Source organism: Hippoglossus stenolepis, chromosome 15 (assembly GCF_022539355.2).
Source record: "Hippoglossus stenolepis isolate QCI-W04-F060 chromosome 15, HSTE1.2, whole genome shotgun sequence".
Taxonomy (NCBI): domain Eukaryota; kingdom Metazoa; phylum Chordata; class Actinopteri; order Pleuronectiformes; family Pleuronectidae; genus Hippoglossus; species Hippoglossus stenolepis.
Genome location: NC_061497.1, coordinates 6861801 through 6879873, shown reverse-complemented (window position 1 = coordinate 6879873; position 18073 = coordinate 6861801). Strand labels below are relative to the sequence as shown.

Below are 18073 nucleotides of genomic sequence, written 5' to 3'. Positions count from 1 at the left end.
TCATTGTATTTAGTGCTTTCCCCTTTAAATTACACTCACTAGTGTCAACAGACTGACTCATGTAATTCGTTTAATTATTTATTCCACCTTCCCCGAAGCATTTGTTCAACATTAATTCTCATATGATATTTGGAGGCACCCAAATCAAGCTGGCAACACAATATTGACTTCTGATCCCCTTTTTAAGTGGATATGGGAAACTGTTAGCAAACCTGTGCTTATTGACACATCCAGCAGCGACAAACCAACCATGCATTTGCAAGTCCAATATTCAAATGTCCACCAGTGGAGCTTAATGCTCCACTTGCTTCACCAGATAGTCGTTACAACTCTTTGTCTGTCGTTCCCGGTGGGGTTTTAGAGCTTGCTAGCTGTGAGCAAGCTCCTGCTCGGGCCAAAAACAATGCAATCAGAACAATGATGGAAAACAATAAAGTTACAGGCAAGAAAACCAAAACAATGGGCTGAAAAATGCAAATAAATCCTCTGCGGATTCCAGGAGAACAACAGGGTTGATTATGTTTGTCTCATCTCTTTCAGTTTTTTATGATTTAGTCTTTTCTTTGTTTACCTGCCGTCAGTGTTTCCTCTTTGCAAATGTATGAGACTTGCGATGGTGCTTCCTCAGTTCCTGTTGTTATTGGTTTGCTTGGTGCAGGGTTGTGGAGGTGGGTTATTGTTTTAATGGGAATTGGATTGCTTTTATTCTGTGCTACTGATGATTGATTAATTGATTGATTGACAAATCTTTGGCCACTAGCGGTCTCTCAGTCAAAATAATAACAAAAGACTTAGTTTAGTTATATATTATATCTTTAATATTGCAATGGCTTTTCTTCCTTCCTTTGAATATTGTCTGTATATTTATTGGGATATAGGTTCCTTAAAAATGTTGTATAAGAATGTTGTATATTATCGAGCTAATCTTGAATGTTAGATTTTTGACAAAAGCATTGCATTAGGCCTCACAGAGCACCTAGCATGGAAGACTTTTCATCATATTAAATTATACGGAAATTGATGCCAAACTGCCTGACAGATGAAAACATAGAAACTATGAAAATCTGCAGGCTTCATTATTTGTATAGCCAAAAGAAATTGCAAAAGCCTTGGTATGGTTCTTAATGGATGATAGAAACTCTATTGATAATATATCTACTGCTTTGTCCGTACCCTGCTGTATCATAATACCTCTCTAAATTCTCTTCACTTTATTCTTTTATTCTTTCTACTCCATTTCTGACGTACACTCCTTCTCCCTTTAAAGACTTCATGGCAGCATTATCACTGCAACCTCCTAACAAACAAGCCCCCACTCACACAACAATGCACAATGAGACACACTCTGCACGTACACACCGACATACACACTGCGTAGGCTCACTGCAGTGCCTGTACCTCATTGACCACAGTATAATACTTCATTAGCTATATAGCATATTTTACCATTGTGAGTGAGATTAGCTCCCTTTGTCTCCTTTGAGCCTCTGAAATGCTTACTGCCATAAACTTTCGCTCTAGTCACAAAGCCAATAACCTCAATGTCAAGACATTTTATGTTTTCCTGGCAATTTTTTTTTTATACTCTCAATTCAATCCTTTATTCTCAGAAAGGGTGTGTGCTGGAAATAATCCATATGACTGATAGTGAGTCTAACACAGAAAACTGTAGCACTGTAAAAATACAAATGAGGGACTCCCAGAAGGGTCAAAAGCTCATGTTTTATTAGAAAAAAGAAAATCGAGGAACCAGATCCTTGTATAAAAAGGGAATGATGCAATTTTCTAAAAAGCTCATAAATTATAAAATGTATTGTGCTGTGTTTGTATATTCAACAGCTCTCTTCTGTAATATTAAACACAGTATTAACAATCAAACCGCTTGAGGCTTGCTCCTTAAAGGGCAGTCATTTGTCTTTCTGTGCGCAGGAAAGTTAAAGAAATTCAGGAGGCAATTCTGGGCCAGGGAGCGCCATTTTAAACCTTCTGAGAACATTTTCAGCGCAATTGATCATCACACTTGATTTCACAAGGCACAAAGCCCGGAGCGCGGGGAGAGGAGGACTGCTCGGCGGCAGGAAGGAGGAAGGAAATCAGAAACAGTAAACCTGTCCATCTGGGCCTCGTCTGTGTGGGCTGATGGTTATTGCACCCTGACAGGGACGTCCACAGTGCAATTGGCGGGTGCGCCGCTTGAATCTGACCGATTGTAGGTGGTGCAACAGGCTCTGATTACTTCCATGTTCTGGCTTCAGCAGGTATACAAAGTTTTGAAGTTCCCCCCGTTAATCATAGCAATTACTATTGCCAGCACTAAATTAGAGCCATTAAAAGAAAAATAAAGCTGTGAGCAGCTAGTAATCTTATGTGAAGTATATGAAGTTTATGTTATTTGTCCTGCAGGCATTCCTGTTTTCCACAGAAATAACTGACTCTTTGGCAGTAACGGGGGTGCACACGCACGGGCACAAAGGTCACTCTCACACGCAACAGATTCCAGGTGACAGGCACACAGACTAAACAGTTTAGAGATAAGTTGTCGCTCAAGAGAAATAAATAAATTGATACCACAACTGCAGCTGAAAGTATGAGGTCTCACTGTCTGTGTGGATGGTAACAACTTCATGGACCAAAGCACAAACATGAGGCAGCACAACAGCGCAAGCAAGCATTAGGCAAATAGCGCTGCACACGCTGAGTTAGACATCTCAAATGTTTTTATGAAAACTGTAAAAAAAAATAATATGCTGGGCTGCCACGGTCTATTAATGGGAAACACTGATTGTACTTTTTGTACCATATTGTAAAATTGCATTTGTTCCACTGCTATTCAATGTATCCATCCAGTGAACAATACAAAATATACCACAAATCCTGTACAACCTCATACTCCTGTTGCACACCATAGTTACGGTACAAATTTGCAGTAGCTTTATCTACAGACTCAACATACACATGTTGATTTAAATCTTCAGAGCAGGGGCACACATTATGACTGTTGCTTGAATTATAAATATGAGTCTACATGGCGATACAGGATACTTACAGTAAATATACTGGAAAAAAACAGACTGAATTTTGGCAATAAAAAGAACATATCACTGTACTGGACTGATAAAGAAAGAGGTTTTTAGGATATAGTCGAGGCTACACACTCAGTGTTACCCACACCTGTTCATCCAGGATTTCAACCAAACCCCTTACTTCCTCCTTTTCTGGGCAAATGTCACTACGCACAGTGCAAGCTTTGTGGTTCCTACCATTTTTGTTTTGGCACAAGAACAAATGAAAATTGGTGACTGGATTTTACAGGGTTCATGAACCTGCCAGAGCTGACCTCAGTCTCACCCCCTCCTTTTCTGACTTGTTTAACTTAAAGGCCCTTTAAGCTGGATTCAAATCTTAAGTATTCCTGTATAACATGAAATATTCATGATTAGATGAGCAACAACCAAAGTCATCTTTGGGCATTATTTATTAAGAGCTTGACACTCAAAAGCTAATTTGCTTCATCGGGACTGTGTGGGTGGAAGATTTAACTGACAGTCACAAAACAACCCACTGACATTGCTCGAGATTCTGAATCCTGATTGGGGCATGGAAGTACATCATGTTTCTGTGACTGACCCTCGCCCACTTCAAACTAGTGAGCAGACTACATAGAAGAAGAAAATACAAATCTCATAAATGAAACAACCAAAACTGTTCTGACTTTTAATAAAGAAATTAAATATTTCCGTTTAACAAGTGACAACCTGCGTGTCCTTGATTTTGATGGTGAAGAGAAGAAAGGTGGCAGGAAATGAAAGAGTAGACAGGAGGAATAACACAAAGCAACAAATGTCTCTGGCTATACTCAGCAGGGGACTCTGGAATTACATGGTCAGCACCATAAAGCCTGACAGCTCATGATGATCTCCAACGCTTCTGCAAGCGTTTAGTCTGTAACCAGCTTCTCATCCACTTACCATTCATAGTTTGAACCACAACAGTGTGTAAACCAGTTTGGCTCGTGACCATGTTGCCAGATATTCTCATTTTCCAATGAATTTAATTTCTGCCGGCGATCTTGCTCACACAGTGTTCGCACACACCCCAGTGATCCACAAATACTGACTTTCCATTTATACGTCTTTGTCGTATCCAGTTTCACTTTGGATTGATTCCATTCAGGCCTCCTCGCAGTTTAAGGGCAGCACCTTGCTTGTGAGCCATTTCACCGAGCCCTCTGCGATGGTTTGTGAATTATTCATTTAAACATGATTGACCGCAGGATTGAATTACGGGACTGATTGATCAGTGGGCTCGTAAAAAGGAGTCCCAATGACCACTGAAACCTAAGTGTGACTTAAATGACTGGAGGGCGAAGCAGCCGCGGCAGCCCAACGTGCTCAATCAGTGCAGCCTATAAATGCATCACTCCACTTTGAGTACACAGCCTCACAATTCCTGCTTTCTCTGGTAGTGGATGGATTTTAGCTGGGGAGATTTCAAAAATAAAGTTTAAAAAAGGACGACCGATTCGAGGCTCCAGCATTTCTAATTAAATTACATCTAACCAATGGAATGTCATGTCATTAACTAATAAAAGCAATAGGAGTAGAAAACACAATGGGCGATTTGTTTCTAGAAAGGAAAATATTATGTTACTTAGAAGGATAGTGATTACAGCTGCGACTGGCAATTATTTTCATCACCAATTAATCTACAGACTTTTTTCTTCATTAACATATTGAATGTTTAGTCAATGAAATGTCAGCGGGCTGCAAGAAAAATGCAAATCACACTTTGAGTCCAATGAGACGTCTTCCAATGACTAACTTTGTGGTTTATTTGCTCCTCTAAAGTGATAAAGTGAATATCTTTGGTTTTTATGGACAAAACACGAAATATGAGAAGCCATCTTGGGATTCAGGAAACATATAGACATTTATTTACCATTTTCTGGACCAAACAACTAATTAATTAATTAAGAAAATAATAGACAGATTAATTGATGATGAAAATAATCGTTATTTGCAACCCTAAAACAAATGTCTCATCTAAAAGGTAGAAATATGCAAACAGGACAGCTTCTAATGGCAGAGACAACATTCACATGTTCCAGTACACTCTGGCTGGTGTTTCTGTCTCCATCTCTCTGTGTCTCCTCCATCAAAACAAAAACAACAATTCTCTGTATCCCTGATTCTTCATTACTGTCTGTGTCGCTTTATCCCTCAAGGTTCAAGTCTGAGCCTTATCAGTTGTCCCTTTCTTTTTTCTCTTCATGCATGAAGTGCTGGACATGTCCTCTCTGTGTACTACAATAATCCCAGATTACGCACAGATATTCAGTGTGTGTATGTGTTAGCGTGTGTATGCACATATCTGAGTATGGTCCAAATCATTTATTTTGCTCTCTAGGCTGTTTGATGTAATCTCCTGTCTTGTAATGTCCTCTTTGCAACCACTGACCCCTGCACCTCCATAAATTGTTGTAAAATTCAGCAATCCGGCCTCCGCAAAACACTAATCAGATCTTGGATTTCCAGTGCTGCCGTCCAGTCTACACAGACGAGAAAACCTGACGCACATGTCACTTACCATTTAGAGTGGAGGAATGAAAGAAACAAAGCATTTGGGAATTCTTAAAACACACAAAAGGGTTGAAATTGTAAAAGAATAATCTTGGTATAACTGCTGCATGAATTTAACACCACAAGACCCAGCTCCGGCATCAGCTGTGCTGTATGTGTGGCGTGACGCTGGACATTTCTAAATGTCCGAGAGCGTTCTCTCTCAGGGAGGGGAGCAGGGACACTGTTTGGAAAATAAAAAAGGTGATGCTCGCATATTGCAGAGTCATTACAGGAAACGTCTTCCCTTTTGCTGTGTGCTGTAAAGCTGCTGAATTTAAAGGCAAAGCTCCAGTCGCTTTGTGGGAGAAGGATAAAGGAAGGGGAGCAACAGAGAGGGCCGTTATTATTTAGAAAGGCCCAAGAAGCTTTAGAAGCAGTAAATAAAAAAAAAAAGAAATACAACACAACACAATACATAAAAAATAAATAAATAGATCAATTAAGTAATTAATTAATTAAAATGATAATAAAGGAAATTAAAAGAAATACAATATAGGAGCGGTTTTCTGGACATTTAAATTTTACAAAAAAAATTAAATCAATGAAAAATGAAAATGCTTTTTTTTTCTACTCAGTTGGTCTTATGACAGCTGCCTGTGTGGCCTGCTCCTTCGAGCCCGTCCCACTGGATTCACGTACAGGCCTTGTGTGAACGTACTGTTGCATGTTTTAATGACCCCCAAAGCTCTATGGGCAGCAGGGAGTGTCATGTGTGCTGCATGTGTTTGAGCCATCAACGAAAGAAAGAAAAAAACAGAGCACTGATGGGAGATAGCGCAGAGCTGTAGCGCGCGTTGGTCAGTCACGTTCAACTGTGTTTTCTCAAGTCAGTTGGCAAAAATCTGCACTCGGGTTGGCATGCACAATGTACCCTACTGGCTGCCAGCTGTCACTCAGGAAGACAGAAAGATGGAGGATAGAGAACGAGAGAGGGAGCAGGGGAGCAGGGGGAGGGGGTGTAAAGGGAGTGGTGATGATGTGAGGACACGAGCCCAGAGGCTTTCTTTCTCTCTTGTTTCTCATTTGTCTCTCTGATGATAACAAAAAAAAAACATGGCAGCTCGAAAGAAGAGAGGGCGACATTCAGGGGGGAAACAATGCTGAAGGAAAAGAAAGAGACGGTGAGGGTGATAGGGAAAGAGAAACATGACTCCCCATTTTTCACGTTGATGGAAATTTTTCCAAATGGGCCACAACACAGTGATTCTTAATGCATTAGTCCAAATGAGCACTCCCCAGGGTTTCCCCACAACACTAACCATATATAAGAAATGTGGTGTTTTATGCCTGCGTTGAATTGCTTTGTTTGCAGAGGGGTACGGCTTTACCCACAGCCTGTTGCAGTATTCATTACAGTGCCCCTCAAACTAATTAGGACTGACTGGGGGAAAATAAATCTCCTCTGCACAAAGAGAAGCTCCTCATATGAAGAAAAATGCATATTTTAGCCTGAACAAAATACAGACATCCGTTTTTGGCTTGGATTAGTTTTTTTGTGGGGTTGTTCTCCTCTAATTGGGCAAACACAGGCCCCAGATTATTATGCCAGCGATAAAAAAAAACGGACTCAAAAATAAGATGAATATACAAGTTCATCAATATGAGTGCAACATTTAGCAATGCCCTCCCCAGGTTGTCGGTTTGTGAGCTGTTCATTTTCCAAATAAACAACAATAAACAGTCAATTTTTAAGAAAAGCTTGTTTTCTAAGAAGACTGTTGTGAAACCCTGCTGCTCTAACAAAACACTGTAAAAGAAATATGATGTCATGACTTCTCTCTCTCCCTGACTGTGCGACCATCCATCAAGCGAGCGTACAGCCACAGTGCCGGGCACAGAGAATTTCAGCTTAGTTACTCACAGAAAAGAAATGGCGTCAGCAGCACGTGTGCAGACGTTTGGGTTGAGAACACTGGATATCAGAACATACGGTTCATTGGATTTGACATGATGATTACTTGATATGCTTTTCTACGTTGCAGCAGAATTGCAGATTAAAAGATTTCTTCGAGCCTTTCACGTTACACAACTGGGTACGACACATGCAGACACAACTTGCTCATATTCCACCTCATGGGAAACATTAATATTTAATTCCTTTGGCCGCTAGTTTACAGCTGGAAAGTTCTTGGCCACTCTGTATATTCTGACAACGTTTGAATGTGTGTGTATATGTTGTCGACACATTTCTGACACATATCTATTACCAAAGCCATTTTCAGACATAAAAATTTAAATTTGGGTCGTATACTTTCTGCACAATTTGCCCTTCACGTATAAAGAACACAGCAGAGGAATCTCCAGGTCAGACGTGTTCACCACAACAGGCAGGGGTGGCGCCTGGGTAGAGCATAGGAGGCAGGAAGTGACGTATAATATCCGCTGCGGAAGTCGCGTGTTTGTTGGCCCTTATCACCAAAAAAACTCTCGAATCTCATCGTCTTTACAAGTCGACATCTTCTGACAAGTCGACATCCTGAGATATTTGTATTCTTTCTGTTTCTGTTTTTTCAGGTTTCATCCGTTGCGTGTTAGAAACGTCATCAACGCACCCACTCGCTTGCGGTGAATCATCCCGATAATCTCCTGTTGTATTCTCACATGGGTTCATTCAGATATTATCCAGAGTTTTTACTACGGGGCTGGCGGGAAAAACCTGGAGAATATCCACAGCAGCTGACTCCAACATTTGCCCTCTCTCATACAGCCCCTTCCGGATAATTTCAGGAGAATATCCGGAGTTCGATGCATGTCTGAAAGCAGCATATTAAAACAAACCTAAACATGAAGGCTTATGGTTTTCATTTGACACTGATTTATGTGATTTACAGAGTACAAGGGATCAGTGAATCATTAGAGGACACATTCATGGATTCATCAGCTGGATTTAAGCGCTTTAGTCGACAAATGTCAATACTATCGGGCCTCAGGAAACTCCCTTCATGTCTCATTTACAGCCTCGTCATATTAAAGGTTAGCCACCATTAACTGCCGGCTGCTTTAATTTTACATTTGAAAGGTCTCATCTTTTTCAATGTCGCCGTTTTTTAAATTAAAATCCACTATTGTGACTTTCAAAAGAATTGATGCAAAATAGCGTGTGAGACTCCAGCAAGATCGGTGACAGTAACACAACATGAACACAAATCCACCCATCGTGCTTATTTACAGGTTAAATGAGACTGACTTCCATGTTGTAGTAAAATGACATTATGAGCTTCATATTGTTTAAAAGCAGCTGTTGCGTGTTCATTTGACTCGGGGTCAGATGGGGTGAAAATAAAGATCCCAGAAATTGTAGGATAATGCAAATCAAGTTGACATACCATGAAAACCTATTTCCAATTGGAAAGTTGTGTTCAAGATTATCAACATTATAATCTTGTATTTGTATCGCCATGTTGTAATGTCGGACGATGAGGTTTTCTTTTTCCATCTCTCAACGTGGCAGTGTGATGTGAACCAGAGAAAATATTAAGGGAGGCCATAGAGTGTTATTGATATGACCAATCAGTAATGAGCTGTGGAGATGTTAACATTACTCCACACTTCATTTTTGAGCTCCTGAAAGACGTGGTGTCTGTGAGCAACATTGTAGATTTTATACAAAATAAAATTTCAGGCAAGAAAGTACAAAAGATTTGTTTTTATTTTGCCAACCATACTTTGTATATACAATGGTTTGCATTACATTAAGTGTAGCAGCAGTTTCTCTGCCCTAATGTGAGGCTTTGGACTCATGCTTACTTCAGACCCACATGCTAGAACCGTTTGCTAAGTAATGGCTGCTTGGGGATGGGTTGTAGTAACTGTTCAAACTGTTCTTCTGAATCTACATTTACTCTGATCCAGGAACATCTATACTGAAGCTTACACCTGCAGAATATTATATTGATACCAAGATTCTCCATATTGACCCTGTAGTTGCAGATACATTAATAATTTTAGGTATGTCATTTTCGAACAGGGGCACACACACACACACACATGCAGCAATTATTGTGTAGCTTCATAAGAATAAGTTTTATAACTTTGTCGTCACTTTAAACTGACCTCTTGAAGCGTGAGTTTTATTTGTATTGCACGTGTAAAGTTTGAGAAATCTACGACCGCAGAGTTGCTGCTGAACACAAGATGTGTTACTGTTGCCCGTGGTAAAGTAACACAGGCTCTTCTGAGACAGACAAATTGTGATTTTATTCCAGCTCAGTACACTCAAACAAGCAGCTTCCAGCTATTGATGTCTGTTCCCGCAACTATTGTTATTCAACACTCAGTTTAGGGACTGGAGGATACCACTTTTAAAAGTAAAGCCCGATATTGAACAATGGCAGCTCAGCGATGACCCCACATCCTTGCTCAGCTTTTATCTGCACAGGCTTTCATCTGTGGACGTAGCAGCGGTCAGTCTGAATATACACATCCAAAGTAATGCAATTCTGTAACTCCAACCGTGTTGTTTGGAAAAGAGTGGGGCATAGAGAAGTTTTATTTCTGTCAAGGTGGCAGATATACGCCACACTCAAAAAGACTACATGAATACCGGAAGCTATATTTCCTTGGGCTCAAACCCCAGTAAATGGTCGTATCATCATTACAAAGCCTCACATCATTGAATACATTTTGAAAATTAGTCCGCTTTTTTCAAGCACATTGTGTTCTTCTTCAAAAAAAAGTATAAATTCTTAACAAATACATATTCATTTAAAAAAAGACTACTGACAGGACAGGGGCACTTCAGTGGCTGATCAGATTTCAGCTGGGGTCAGTGACCCCCCACCCCCCCAAAACTGCACCACTGAAAGCCCATAATCTGATTTTTTTTTTTTATATGTTTTGTCTAAAACATATAGGCGGCTGAACCTCAGTGGAAACCTAATGTGAGTTGTACCGTCCCAGCGCCGCCCCGCTCCAACCATCGCTCTGACATGAGGCTGAGGAAACAGCTGACCAAAATGACTTCATCCAATCTGACCACTTGAAAGAGGAAATATAAAATCTGTCTAATTTGATTAAGATTACATTGTTTTTCTCATTCTCTGCTTGACATTGCAAAAAGACATGTTTTAATGCCCAGTTCATGCATGGCAGCAGTCAAAAGGAGTTACTTTTCCATTATGGTAGCTAGGTTACAGGAATACTGCTCATGATTGTGTTGAAGATGCTGTTGGACCTGCTGCTGTATGAGAAACTCCTAAACGTTAACACTGCTTCATTTCAGTGTTTCATGCTTTGTGATCATTTTCAATCAACATTACTACAATCGCCAGCAATTAATTAACAATTAGAAATAGTTTCATGTCCGTTTGCATTTCATTTGACTTCGGAAAAATCTGAGTGTGCGTTCGCTGATACCGCCACTCCCGCTCTGCCAGATAAATAGCACCCATAAAACTCCGGCGTCTGCTCCACAGGACTGCAGGAAGTTTACAATAAATGTCCGGATAAATCCACGAAAGGTGGCGTTGCCAACTCGTCTCCAATGAAATACGCTAATGGCTGCCCAAAGCGTCACACAAAGGTGATGATGCAATACCATCATTTTCATGTTAATTGATGTTAATATTTCATTTACAATCCAAATGGAGGAATTTACAACGGGGCAAAGAGGAAGATGGATGTCGCGGGTGAAGACTGAGGCAGAGAAACACATCCTGTCACAAGCTGCCCCTCTCTTGTCCCGCAGCCAGCTGACTATAACACTGATCCAATGAACCTCAGTTTTTGTCAGCAGTAGTTCAACGTGCTGTTTACCCTGCAAATGTACGACTAATTGACTTGTGGTCATGGCCAAAGATAGTCTGTCCAGCTCAGCAGAGGCCTGTGGCAAGGGCACCAACACCAAAGGCCACAGTGGTTCTAGAAAGCCCTCGTTTCACCTCCTTTTCCTTCCCTTCCTCCACTCTAACGCTAAGAAGAAGAGACTGGAGAGGAGGAGGAGAGACTGTGGAAACTGTGGTTCTGTCCCTGCTGCTGCAAATGGAATGTGGCCCAAGATTGGCTTTGAAAAAATATCTTTAAATTCCTTAAAAACTAGAGTGTGTCCACAGAAAAATCTGAAGAAATAAGACCTGAAGAATGTTGAACCTGATAAATGTAGGAAATGCATTTCCTTAATAGAATGTGAGATTCTGCTTTACCTTTGCGACCAACAATATGAATCAATGTTGACTATGGGTGCTTTCCATCAAAATGAAACTTATTTTTATTAGTTGTTTTAATCCTCTTTTGATCCACCTCCTCTCTGTTCTGACAGGTTTCCACCTACACCACTGACACTGCTAACCATCAGCTTTCTGCTGTGACGGCAACAATGGGTAGCGAGAAGGCTGTCATTCCTATAATGACTGTGCTGTCATGAATATAATGGCTATGCTGTTTTGTTTTATGGACAGGAAGTTCACAAATTCCCAGCACAAGTGAGAAGCACTGTAGCTACGGGCAGCTAGCTCGGCTGGACGGAACCTGCACCACTTCTACCTGCTTCTGAACGGTTGTTTTGAAGCTGTGACGCTGCAGATTTGAAGCCACCTGACGCTTTTAGTTTGTACGTTGAACATTTAATGCATTCATATTTATGTGTTTTCATCGTTTTGAATGGTTTCCTCATGAAAAAAGGCAATAATGGTGTTATGTGATCTGTAGAAATGAATTAGTCAAAGATCAGGGCAAAATGATATGGACATCAGTCAAATGTCAATGGCATCAATAAGCCAAATGTCAGTGAGTCACATTACCTTGCATTTACAGGCTACTCAAAGGAGCGCTAATGATTTGGGACTAGCTGTTTACTGACAGCAAGCACCTGAGTCTCTGCTACAGGTTGCCAAGTAAGGCAGACATACAGCGAGCTGGTCATTATTGAGAGTAAGCCCCAAGGTGAAATGCAACATCTATTGCCTGCCTATATATTAGCCTGATCATTACAGAGCTACTCAGGAAATACATTCATCATATGATACAATGTCTTGATTTGACACGTTTTCTATAATGCAGTAAAGTAATTAACAAGGCTGCTCAGTGCCCATAGATCTGTCTGCCCCTAGCATCCATGGCTCCACTGTGAATGAAGTGGAACCACTGAAACATTAACAAAAACCAACAAGGCCACCATTCAATCTCTGACAAGCAATAAAAATGGTTGTGTCCTCCAGATAAATCTGAAACCTTCATGTTGTAGTCTGTAGCTAAGGATGACTTCAAATACAGTATAAAAACTAGAACGGCCCTCAGTAGAGAAACAGACCTCTGCCAACAGTCCCTTTAAATTGAATCAAGTTGCAGCAAATTTCACAAACTCAGAGACATCAGTTCCCTAAAGGTGCAGGATCTTTAATGTTAATGGAAGTGAAATCTGTGCGGTAGTTTCTGCGTAACATAACCTCCTCATTGGAGGTAAAAAAAATAACACTTTGAATTTGCCACAAAAAGACCTTTTAACACAAACAAAACAGCTTCTGCTTCTGCAAATGGTTATTAGTCTTGTTTTCTTATTGCTGCATTGAGCCCGAGCTGATCATCCAAAATGCAAATCTGAATTCCTTGCATCTCTATTGATGTATCACGAAGCCATGCAAATCAATTCAGCAACGCTCTGCAGCATCACAGCTACAATGAAACTGGACGGGGGTTATTTATTTATCTATTTTGAAAGGCGTGGGTAAGTTATAAGACAGAGGGATATAATCAGGCCATTGACCATGACTTTCATCATTACTGCCAGAAGCAGGCCTTGGTGCCAGCGAGTCAGAGGGTAGCCCATCCAAGAATATCTGGTCCAACTTTCACAAGATGAAGTGCCATCTGTTTGTCTATCGCCTGTGTGCCATGGCCCAGGTTAGATCAAGTTATTGCAGCAGGCATGTCTCAAGCCTCTGCTGCTCCTAATTCATTAGTCATCACAGTGAAGTCCCCTTCTACATGAATTCTGATACTTATTTCTATAAACAGATTCTACATGTGATTATCTAGAATCTTTGGGCAAGGGACAAGATTTTTGGGGCCAAAACCCTTCTGCTTTCTGCTCCTAGTTTGAGTAATCACATTTGAGCAGGCTTTGGTTGGTCCACAGGTAAACAGTTCATGTGGAGAGCACAAGAGGTGGAACACATTGACTGAAATGCAACAGCCAACAGCTTTTTAAATTGTAAATAAAGATTAGCCAAAGTGTCGTCTGGACCTGAAACACCAATAAAAAAGTATCGCCATTTGTATTTTGTGTGCAGAAACATTCGAATAGTGTGATGAAAGAAACTAGTCAGACTGTAAATAGTGTAACGGAACGGAGGGTCGACTTTTGGCCTGGATATACACTGGAAGCCCCAAAATGTTGGCCGTTGCCCCAAGAAGCAAATTCATAGACAGACAATAGTCGATACTGAAAACCCAGGATTATTCAGTAAACTACTTGGGGTGAACAACGTCTTCCAAAACGCTGTCAGGATCCGACACTAATGCTTGACATGTGGTTTGGTGGTTGGCCCCTGGTGTGGACAGCACATTTACATGAAGTAAGCTTGATTTTTGTACAAACTGACTAATCATTATACGAGATGCTGCTAAAGTGTTCAAATCGGACCCCCTTTGCTTACTGTTTACATCATTGCCATTTTTGTTTTAAATTGTGAGGATATAAATCAACGAGTGAACGATGCGAGTTGTTCTCGCCCTTGATAAGAACCGCAACACGTTTCCATTTTACATGTTTAGATTCCAGGCATGCTGCGCTGCTTTCCTCTGTTTTACCAGTTAATGACAGTTTAATGGGCATCCATGGTGAGAGGCACTGCTGCAAGAGTAATAGATGCAGCGGTCTGTCCGTCCACAAGGCTTTGTCGGATAAGTCACTGAGTGGGAGGGAAGCTGGTGGTGGTTATGAGGGTTGGGTTTGAGGGTTTATCTGGAACTCACCTGACCAAGTTCAGCCTAGAAGCTTCATTCACCCCACACACACAAAAAAAACAAACCAGAATGGAGGCTGAGGTAGATCGGGTCTAACGGATTGTAATTCACCAACCTGTGACTGCAAACCACACCAGCACCTCTCCATGAGAGACACACTGGTGGAAACGTTGCATTTGGTAAACTTACATTTTGCTGCTGCAATATGCTGTTTTTTTTTTCTCTCTCTCTCTCTCTCTCTCTTACATGACGACCTGCACCAATCATTTTCTCCTTTTGTGTTTCCTCCTTTGTTTGCATTAATATCCACACCGGGCCTTTCGAACCTTGAGCCCAGGATTACATAACTGAAGATACATTCACAGAAACATGCATCCTCTATCAAGTGGTTTTGCAATTTGCATGGAGCCGATCGTATTGTTTCACAGACAGACCCAATTGTTTCCTGAACCGTGCCACAGCCGGGAGACAGGGGGTGAAAAAAAAAACAGGATTGGTCAATGACTTGTTGGGCTATAACGCGATCAAACTGCGATGATGAGATGTTTTTATTGGGGTCGTTGTGCTGATCGGTTGATGAAAAGCATATTGGCAGCTCGTGCGTATCAATCAATGGTCGATCACCTACCGGATGGTGCCGCGGATGCCACGCTCTCTCTGTCGGCTGCAAAGTCCACCCGGTGCCGGGAGCTGGTTCTCCCGGTCCCCGGTGCTGGGTTCTCCCCGGTGCTGGGTTCTCCCGGTGCTGGGTTCTCCCGGTGTCCTACAGAACCAGAGCCAGGTGTGACCACGATCCCGCCGCGTTGTATTCCCATATGCCGTTGTCGCCTGTGCAAATTACGGATGCTCCGGTGGATGAGTGAATGGATAGCCTGTGTGATCATGTGCTGCCAGCTCCTCTCTCTCAATGTGTCTGTGTGTGTGTGAGTGTGAGTGTGTGTGTGTGAGTGTGTGTGTAACTGCTCCCTCCGCCCGACTATCTCTCCGCTGCGGCACTGGGCTACACGGTTTACGGAGAAATCCAACGCGCACGGCTCGCTGGCGAACTTGTGCACCTTATTATGGTAATTAGTCGCCGGGCCGGTCCGTGCCTGCTCATCCGTGAACCTTGAGCACAAAAAAAAAGAGAAGATGCTGTTTCTCAGCTATATCCGCTGTTTGCTCTGAATAAATTGTCCCTGTGACGCTGAGTGTTTTATTTTCTGAAAGAGAGAAAAAATCTCCAATCAGCCAGACTGAGGCTGGAGAGGAGGAGGAGAGAGGAGAGCAGAGAAAGACTGGGGCGTAAAGGATGGAGGGGATTAGAGGAGGAGGAGGAGGCTGGAACACAGTATAGAGAAAGCCTCTATACGTCCTTTGGATAACAGTGAGCTACACGGTGCATATTCCCCAAATGTCTCTCTCTCTCTCTCTCTCTCTCTCTCTCTCTCTCTCTCTCTCTCTCTCTCTCTCTCTCCTCTCTCAGCTGCTCCCATTCTTTATTCCTCTGTGAACTTCAGAGCCATTCAGACCATGCATGTACATCTGTCTTTCCTTTAGAGCTGTGTATTCGCAACGACCTCACGATACGATACGTGTCACAATACGATATATTGCGATTCAATATGACACATATTGCGATATATAGTATAGTATAGTATAGTATAGTAATACTTTTTTACTGAGAATGTAAACATAGACCTGAAAATACAACTTGATAGTTTAATCATGTAATATTAATAACGTGCTACTTTCAGACATGCACTGAACTCCGGAGAATCTCCGGTGTTACTCCAGCTGGCTCCCTATTAAAAACTCGGCAGGATGTCCAAGGTAGCCGATGTGAGAACACAGCAGGAGATCCTCCGCAGGATTCACCGCTAGCAAGTGGCCGTGTTGATGACGTTTCGAACACGCAACAGACGCAAGAATGAAAAAAAAGAAGAATACAAATACATGTATATCAAGACGAAAAAGAGGATCAATACACGTAGAAGACACCGATGAAGATGTCAAGAGAGTTTTTGGTGAAAGGGATACAAAAACATGTGATCCCCTCAGCAGAGTTAACATCATATCTGTGGTACCCCCATCTATCTATCTATCTATCTATCTCTATCTATCTATCTATCTATCTATCTATCTATCTATCTATCTATCCATCTATAAGACCATCGCCAGGAGTATCTGTGCAGTGGCTTTCTGAAAAACAGTTACATAGTCATATTGCCTTTTTGTGGGAATGTTGTTTGTTTGCCTCAACGAAAGCTCCGCTCAGTTCATAGCAGCATGTAGGGGCAGGTTGGGATTCTGTGCCACTGTTGTTAGAGTGTTTTGAAAGCGGCCCTCACATTGGTCGGGCATCTGGTATTCAGTCCCCAGAGTGATGTGGGTCGTGGTTTGCTTTGGGAGGACAGAGAGCTGCAAGTGCCCCTGGTGGGGCCTGAGATGAGACCAGCTGCTTACATTTCAGTTGCGCATCACAAAACCAACACCAGTGTCAGTTCGAGAGCCAGTGATGGGGTGTGGCACGGCTCCAGCCTCTCTTTCCCTACCTACATGTGCACATGTCAGCGGACAAAATGTGCTGTTTCCACAGTTTTGATATTGTTTCTCCCGCCACTCCATCATATTCTGTGTGAAAAGCCAGCTTTGTGATTTGTGTAGAAAAAGCAAAATTTTACACATAGATGGCAGAAGTGTAAGAAAAGATCAGTGGCTCCTATAATTACAATGCAGAGCATCATCGTCTGACATCTAATGATTCAGCAGGACCTTGACAAATGCAGCTACTCATAGTTTTCGGAGGCGTCGTGCACTCCTGCGCTCGCAGTGCAATTTATGTAATTTCGTGCACTTCAAATTTATGTCAATGTTTCTCTGGGAAATAATTACTGGAACCTCTGAGAGTTGTCAGCCTGACAACAAATTGATAACCTTACAGCTCTTTGAATGGAGAGCAGGAGTGAGTCAGTTTCCGGGAGAGAATGAGCTTGGATTAAGTGTGGCAGTGGTGTTCGCAGTGATCTGGTGTGTTTGGAAATATGCAGCCTAATAATACTAACCTGACTGATGTGCACGGTGGAGTCCCACAGCTCCAACATTTTCACTGAGCTGCCATGTTTTTATAAAAATGAGGTGACAGGTGGTTGGGTGAGGGGGAAAAAAGGAAAAGTGCATGTCTCTGTCAAACCGTGTGACGAGCTGAACGTGTGCACAAATGAAGCATGTGCTGCCTCAAATATACAACACCATCGGTAGAGCTGTCTGCCATTATGTGCAAGTCAACGATCCAATCAGTGCTGGACTCACTCAGGCAGCTCCGGACTTGTCCGATGGGCTGGCTGTTGGATGAAATGCGAAGGTGAGCCGGGGCTTTATGTAATTTGCCCTTCATTTATTTGGCTGCGTGGCCTGCAAATTGAAACGGTGATTGAACTACCACAGCAGTTGTGTTGTTCCGGCTGATGTCAACAACCGTGTTTGAGTGCGCAACTCACTGTCAGCAGTTGATGTGGTTGTGTGGCGGCGTGCACATTTCCAAACGTGTTAATTAAATGTGCCTGGTTCTT

The 18073-nt window shown here is 41.9% G+C and overlaps 1 protein-coding gene across 1 annotated transcript in view; it reads right to left on the bottom strand.

Annotated features, from left to right (window-relative positions):
• The window catches only part of flrt1a (fibronectin leucine rich transmembrane protein 1a), a 39850-nt gene extending 24102 nt beyond the window's left edge, over nucleotides 1-15748 (bottom strand). Inside the window, exon 1 of the mRNA XM_035177745.2 lies at nucleotides 15151-15748. The gene's annotated coding sequence lies outside the window, so the exon portion shown is untranslated. The remainder of the gene's footprint in view (nucleotides 1-15150) is intronic.
• Between the last annotated feature and the right edge of the window lie 2325 nt (nucleotides 15749-18073).